Raw genomic sequence first — 8,120 nt, 5'->3', positions numbered from 1 at the left:
CCCGTCATCGGCCCCGGGGGCTGCGGCCGGGCCCGGGAGGGGGGCGAGCCTGGGCCCGTCCTGCGAGCCACAGGGGGGCCAGGGGAGAAGGGCAGGTGCATCCGGCCACCTGGGGCCATGCCTGCAGGGGGAATGAAAGTGCCCCCCAGCCCCGCGAGAGGGGAAGATGCTGCGGGACAGGGAGCGCTGGTGGCACCAGCTTTAGATCCACTCACTCACGTCTGGCGGGTGCTAGAGGGCGAGATCCTCAGGGCAGGGATCGCCATGCCACCTCCAGATCCCATGGGGGCAGGGGTCCCTGTGCCATCCCTGGGTCCTCAGGGGCAGGGATCCCATGCCACCTCCAAGTCCTTGGAGCAGGGATCGCCATGCCACCTCCAGATCCCAGGGGCGGGCAGGGGTCTCCGTACCATCCCTGGGTCGGGGGCAGGGATTGCCATGCAACCTCCGGGTCCTGGGGGGCAGGGATCCCCGTGCCACCCCTGGGTCCTCGGGGCAGGACCTCGCCATGCACACTGCGATGTGCTGTGCACGACTACGAAGGCCAAGGCCATGCCACCGCCATATGCTTATAGCCCACGCTCCTTGGAGCTGAGGACCGTCTCGCCAGCCCTGCACATGCAGTGCCTAGTGCCAAAGCGGGGGCCTAATCTCCGAGGTGGGACTGGAGCACCACGGCCCCCTGGGGAAACAGCTCTTCCCTCTCTTGCACAGGTGGGGAATGTGACAGGGCGAGCGATTGAGCCTGGTCGCACAGGAAGCAGAAGGCCCAGCAGGATCCTACCTCCAGCCTCCCAACCCCCAGATGTGGCCTCCCCTCCTCCCACCATAGGAAGCTGCCGCTGCAGATAACTGACCGTGGAGAGACCCGCCCCTAGCGTTTCCTCCCCTTGCCTGGAACAGGCCGTGGGCGTGAAGCTGGGAAGCAGGAGGAATAGATAGGGCAATAACCTGCTGCAAAAGAAAGGAGTAAGGACGAGGGCAAGGAGGGGATGTTCCCTTTCATCAGCCTTGCATTTTGTAAGGTGACTAAGGTGGGGATTTTGCAATAGCTAAAAGGAGGGAGGGAAAAGCGGCAGCTGAGAACCAACCTACAGCAGTCACCGAGGATCATACCTGCGCTACCCCAGGAAGGGTATTCTCATTAGCTTGTGCCCTTCAGGAGTGCCAGGCGCCTCTCTCTGCGTAAGCACGGTGCTGTCTTGGCCCCATGGGGCTTATGATCTAAGGAGATGAGGTAGATGGAGAGAGAGAGACACAAAGAGCAAAGGGTGGTACACGGGGTTTCACAGCACACCCCTTGCAATCTGTTCCTATCCCTCGCCCCCAGTGCCTCTCCCCTCCTGCCCTGCCCCCAAATACAGCCAAAGACTGAGACACAAAGAAAATAAAGCAGCCTGCGAGGTTGTGTCCATGTTAATGGAGCTGGGCTGCCTGTGGCTTCAGTCTCCCACAGCCCTCGTCCAGCCGGCTACCCTTCCCCGTGCCCCTCCCCGTGTACAGCTGGTTCTCTGGAGGGGTTGTGGCCCAGGCCCCCTGCTCTGGCCATCTGCTTTGCATTCCCATGCAGCTCTTGCCCTTGTTCTACAGGTGGGGAACGTAAAGGCTCCAATAAGTATGCAGGGAGCCGGCTCCGATGCAGCTGGAAATCCAGTGCGTCGGAGCAGACTTGATTATTTCCGTGCTCCAGCAGACTCGGTTAAACGCGCTCCAGCAGACTCTGCCATCATGTGTATTACTGCTTCTGCGCCCAAAAATGGCGGTGGGTGCTTTGAACTAAAGCTCATTTGACAAGCTCTAGTTCAAAGCACCCCGCTGCCATTTTTCAGCAAGGGGATGCTGATACATGTGACACTCGGGCACTTTAAGCGCTCGCTAATTAAAGCGCCCCGCTCCATGCCTCCTGGAGCAAGTGTCAAAATGCCCTATGGCAGGTGAGAGTAAATGATTTAGCTGTGGTCACCCAGGAGCTGGAAGGCACAGCAGGATCAGAGCCTCTCCTCCCTGGTGTCTCCTGGCCGGGGTCCTCCTTCCTCCTCCTACCAGAGGAATTGGAGCTGCAGATAACTGACTGCAGAGACACCCGCCTTTAACATTTACTGTCCTCGCTTGGAACAGAGCCTTCTTTAACATGTACTGCCCTTGCCTGGAACAGGCTGGGGGCGTGCAGCTGGGAAGCAGGGAGAGCTGGGGAGGGACCTCACCCACCTGCCTGAATCCTTCCTTGTTCAGAGCACACTGGCGGGGGGAAGAGCCAGGCAGCAGAGGTGCTCAAGTTCCCCGTCCTAAGGAGGGGAATAACCCGGGGCCCCATGACATCTCCTCTCCCTCTCACTAAAGAGCGAGTGGGCAGGAGGGGAAGGCCAGCTCCCCACTCCTCCAGCCCAGCCCCACTCCCACGCTGAAGGATCTCTGGCCTGCCGACATCTCGGTGAAGTGTGGGAACAGATGAGTGTGATGGGACCTGAGCCAGCATTCCTGGAGTTCAAGACAAGGGCTGCAGGCATGGGCTCATGCTGGCGCCAGGCCTTGGAGGGGGTGGTTCCTGGCTTTCAGTGTCAGCAGGTGAAGAGGAGAGGGGGCTGGCTTCTCCTCCAGGGAACACTGTGGGATGGAGGAAACTCCCCTCCACCTCCCATCGTTTCCAGCCTGCTGCTGTGTCCATTTCCTGCTTCCCTCCACCCCCAACCCTTGCTAATCTCTACCTCCCTTTGACTTTGCCCTGGACTTTTCATCCCCCCGCAACTGGAGGCTCATTCTGTCTGCTTTTTCTGGTGAAACAAGGAGGAACTTCTCTGTGATTCAGAAGTGCCGGCACTTCCTCCTGCTCAGAAAGAAGTGGCGGATTAATCAGATCTATTCCTAGAGGTCACCTTTGTCACTTAATTACATTGTAGAAAATTGCTCTAGAAAAAGCCACGTGCTTCTTGGTTTGACTGTGGTTGGCAGATCATAAATACATAGTGGAGCCAAAGTATAGACCCAGGCCTAAATATTTTTTTGCAGATCTAGGAGTAGATGTCTTCCCAGTGACATGCTGTGGAATGACAGGTTTGCAATGATCTAGGACAGCGGTTCTCAAGCTGCGGTCCATGAAACATTGGCCAGAAAGCTGGTTGCTCATGGTGCACATCATGCTGGATGCAGTGCTGCGCAGCCTGCCCAATGCGGGCACCAGGGTCTGCCTCCTCCGAGGTGAGCCCGGGGGTGTGGGGGTTATCTGGAGTGGTCCCGGAGGGTGCGAGAGTACAGCCAAGTACAGCTGTAATATCCAAGGTGCAGCAAAATGCTGCCTCCTGGAGACTATGAAGATTATTAAAGTGAGCTTGAAAAAGGGCTTTGTCAAGCCCTGCTACTCAGATCCTAAAAGCAAGAGGTAATGATCAGTCAGATCGCTAAGCAGCACCTGTGGTTTTTACCCCTATTTCTGTAGCACTTAGAGGCTCCAGCATTGATCAGTCGTGGTGCTAGATGCTGTACATGCACTTGGTACAAGTCTTTGCTCTGAAGGGTTTACAGTCTACATAGACAGGACAAAGGGTGAGAAAGAGGCATGGCTCTTACCCCTATTTGAGAGATGGAGAACCGAGGCAGGGAGAGATTATTGTCTGCGATTACCCCAGACATCTGTGGGGGATGTGGAAAATGAGCTTAGGGCTCCCCAAGTTCTGACCACACTGGGGGATAGAGGTGAGCACTACGCGGAGCAAGGGACAGAACACAAGACAGCAGAGGAGACAGCCTGACGTTTCTTTAACGCTATCAAGTTTTCCATAACCTCAGCTTCTAAATTCGGAATTGCTGATGTCAAACACTTACAGCAAGGAGCAGCCAGATAGCTGGGCTGTGTCGGTGGTACTGGTAAACAGAGGTCTGGAAGGAAGGTGAATTCCTGTCTGGCAGCCAGGGAGAACTGAGAGGTGCAGAAAAGGCGGCGGAAGAGTTGAGAAGCTGCATCTTTGACAACCCAAATTCCTTCTCTTCACAAGCTAACACAATAGAGCAAGTCAACAATTAATAATCTCTTGTTATGAATTTATCACAGTTTGAATATAGTAACTCATTGTCCCAATTGGCTTTCTGTGGCTAAATACAATAAAAGAAAACGGCTTTGCATTCCACTGCCATCTCTCACCTCACCTTAGCAGCGCTCAGATGTGATTCACTGTTGAAGCAGATCCATTCTTCAGAAACGTGTCACTAATCTCCAGTTAGTAAACACTCCTGAATGTTCTTCTTTCTACAACCTGAGTTTGTGGGTTTGAGTGCAAATGCTCTAAGCAAAAATACAGCCATTAACTGGCACTTGCAGGGAGTTATACAAATCTGGCAGCTACCCATTAAAAAACTAGCGATGACCAACTAACGACACTGGGATTTTGTCATGGAATCAATGTCCTCTGATTTTGTTTCTGTTCCCAGCCTGGTCATAAATGCTATATGACCTACAGTAAGTCTTAACCACTCCATGTCTCAGTTTTCCTATCCATAAAACGGGCCTAAATGTTGCTTACTTATCTCTATACACTGCTTTGAGATCAGGGGGTTGAAGATGTTATTTACAACTTACCACACAATGTGCTTGGTTTTCAAAGGGGCTGCACTTCCAGCTCCTGTCAGCTTTCTTGGGAGTTGTGGGTACCCGGCATTTCTAAACTCAGGCTAGAAGCCTGTGCAACGTGGCCTGATTCTCAATCTGCTTATACCCACATAGCTTCGAGGACTGCAACGGAAGAGGGGGAAAAAAAATCAAGCTACTCGTCTTCACTTGTCTTCCAGCCGAATCTGCAGGTAGCTACTTCTATCTACATCTATGCACTGGGAACAGGTTATGTCATCACAGTTTCCAAGTATATGAATAGCCAGACAAGTGCCTCCTGGATGTGGGTCTCTAGCACGCCGCAAAACCAGGACCATCACCATTCATATGAACAGAGCTCCTTCCAGACATCTCCCTCATAATCATGGCTGTGCTGGCCTCCTGTCTTCCCATAACATCCCTAAGGCAACTGCAGCAGTTCCTTATAGCTTTAATGGGGTATGAAGTCCCTTGGGTTTGGTGGCCTAATTCTCATTTTTTCCTCTCCTTGCTCCTTTGCCCTTTTTTTCTCTGTCACCTGGCCCCTTTCTCTTCCTTTTCTCTCGGATATTTCCCAGGACCCTCGTTCTGCGTTTCCCCCGGGCCCATGATCCTCCTCCCCAATATAAGTGTTTTTCCACCTACTTGGTCTTCTCTATCCACACTTCTCTGTGCATGACATTCTTCCCTGAACAGTTTACTGCTGGTGGCCCTGGTTCTTACGGCTATGGTATTAGAAATCATCAGATGACACTGTTACACCATCTGTTTGGTCAACGAGAAGCGTACATACCTTGGAGAGATTAAGAGTTTGGTGCAAGGCTTTTAAGTGTTGAACATACCACCACTGTGATTGGTTCTCTCTGGTCTTGACCTTCGCGACTAAATCTCTCCTTGAGTGCTAAATTGCTGCTTGCAGGATGCAACCATGCAAGTATACCCCATGTACAGCATATGTTATTCCCCTCACCCTTGCTGTGCCTGATCTGCAGAGGATGAGTCTGATACAGCTTGGGAATATGGAAGCCGATTCTCCAAGTGGAGAAGCTCATGCTTTTTGCTGCGTACGTCCTTGGTTCAGTTCTGGGTGTGACTAAGCTGGGGAGTCTACCTACAAGGAAACAAAATCAATATGAGGAGTTACAGTACAATGTCTTTTTCTCATGCGGCAGCAGCCTTCAGCTGAAGCAGCTGAGCTGGCGCATTCCCCTCTTCAGCTGTAAGAGACCCTCGGGCTCTGCAGTCAGAGACACGTGACCAACCAGCTTTCCGGCCAATGTTTCATGGACCGCAGCTCGAGAACCGCTGCCCTAGATCATTGCAAGCCTGTCATTCCACAGCATGTCACTGGGAAGACATCTACTCCTAGATCTGCAAAAAAACACTTAGGCCTGGGTCTATACTTTGGCTACACCATAGATTTATGATCTGCCAACCACAGTCAAGCCAACAAAAACGTGGCTTTTTCTAGAGCAATTTTCTACAATGTGATTAAGTGACAAAGATAAACTCTGGGAATAGATCTGATTAATTCCCAATATTTTACATGCACCGATAACCTCACTACTTTGGTTTCCCTGCTAGGATTTCTAATGTTTTCCTCTCTCAGACATTAGAATAGTCTAAGGAAGGAGAAAATTTGTTACAAATGTTAACAGCCTTTGCTTCCAAATAACCTTAAACCGGCATTTCTTGTGAAGGAAAAGAAACTCAAGAGTAGAAAATAATTTACATCCTTTAGCTTTCCTTGCTTCTCCTAGACTCCCACTTGCTTAACCCCATTTAAACTCTGTAGCAGCTTATGACATCCGGCGAAAGTATGCTACAGCTTATTAAACTTTAAAGCCCTTGCTCCCAGGGAAAACCCGGAAAGCTGTTTTATAGATTAGCCAATGGGCAGCATGAGGCAGATACTTTGCATCGTTTTGACCATATAGCCCATGTAGAATATCTTTATGAAATAAAACTTCCTCCTGCAGTTTCCGCCTGTTCAATTTTTTCATTTTGTGCCCTAAACTGCTCCTTGCTATTTAGCTGTTGCTGTGTTCCACCCCAGAAGCAGCTGCATTTCCTTGATGGGGAAGTAAATATCTCACACATTCAATAATCCTGTAAAGCATGTAGTTATTTTAGGCGGAAGTGAACACAAGCTGGAACAAATAAGAGAAGTAACTAATACACACTACACAATGGGTGGCAGCTATCTGAAAGTGCAAAAGGCAATTTCTGAAGCCTGCAATTTGCTCTCGTAAGTACTGTATGAACCAAGGCTATGACTGTGGGCTTGCCTACACTGGGAAGGCTGACCAGTTATGCTGGCATAGTGAAAACCAACAGTAATATTAGTCGAACTCCTTGTACAGGTGCTCTTCACATTGGGGCCTTTGTTGATCGACGCTGGATTCTTTGCCAAAGCGATCATTTTGGTTCAAGGTTTAATCCTTCAGAACGTTCCTGCATCGGCAGAGCTCGCTTGACTCGGGGAACGGGTTTAACATCAATCTGCAAAAGCATTCCTGTGCACACACCAGCTGTCTATGTGCTGTGTGGGCTGCCCAGCAAGCTGTGCTGGTCCAGCAGATCCTTTCCAGTGGCTCTCTCAGTTAAGCTGCTACCCTTTTGCAAGCAATAAAGCCGGAAAGGCATTCTTGTACCTGAATCTGCTAGAATAACTATATTGGTTTAAATTTCCACTGAGGGGATGAATAAGTGTACAGTGAGGATGAATAAGTGTACAGTTTACTAGGGAACAAAAGGGAGAGGAGATTTGCTATGCTGCAGGGCACATGTACACACTCTTAACCTGTGGAAGCCAGACTGTGGTACCTTACTTCTCTTTCATGGCAGGATAAACTGCCACAGGTTAGCTTCCATTTACTTCGGGGTAAGAGCATGCACACAGGCAGTGACTACAGAGCAGCTGACAGCAACTCTCTTTTACTGAGCCCTTGCCACATATGTCCATCCCCTTATTATGAAGACGCTCCCCTCCCCAAACTCTTATATATCCCCATTTTACAATGAAGACGCTCCCCTCCCCAAACTCTTATATCCCCATTTTACCCCCCCCCCACTATTTCACATGCATTATATTCAACTTCTCTGCCTATAACTACGTCTCAGAGGGCCGAGGGGCTCGGGAAAGGAAGAGGTGTCCGAAGCTTAGAGAGGTTTTGCCAACTTAAATAAGAAATTTGTGGTCATTAAAACCCCCCAAATCATAAAGTGCTTGAGTTCCTCAAGCTCTGTCAGGGAAATACCCTCGATTGTAGGAATACAGTGCTGGAAGGGAGCTCATGAGTCATCAGGCAACCATCATGTCAACCCTTCCATAAGCTGACAGAAGACGATGACGCTGAAGAACGGCAGGAGCGCCAGACGAGCTATTCACTGTTCCCCGGTGAATTCCTTCTGCTTCCCTTTCCCTAAATTATCTGCCAATGTGTACACTGCTTAGAAATATTATATTCTCTTCACATTTTGGAGGCTGCAAATCTGACTTCTCATAGGCCTCAAGGCTGACAAATCCTTTACACAAAGA

The sequence above is a fragment of the Alligator sinensis genome, unplaced genomic scaffold (genome assembly GCF_000455745.1).
Source record: "Alligator sinensis unplaced genomic scaffold, ASM45574v1 scaffold559_2, whole genome shotgun sequence".
NCBI classification, from domain to species: domain Eukaryota; kingdom Metazoa; phylum Chordata; order Crocodylia; family Alligatoridae; genus Alligator; species Alligator sinensis.
Note: the sequence above shows the minus strand (reverse complement) of the source record.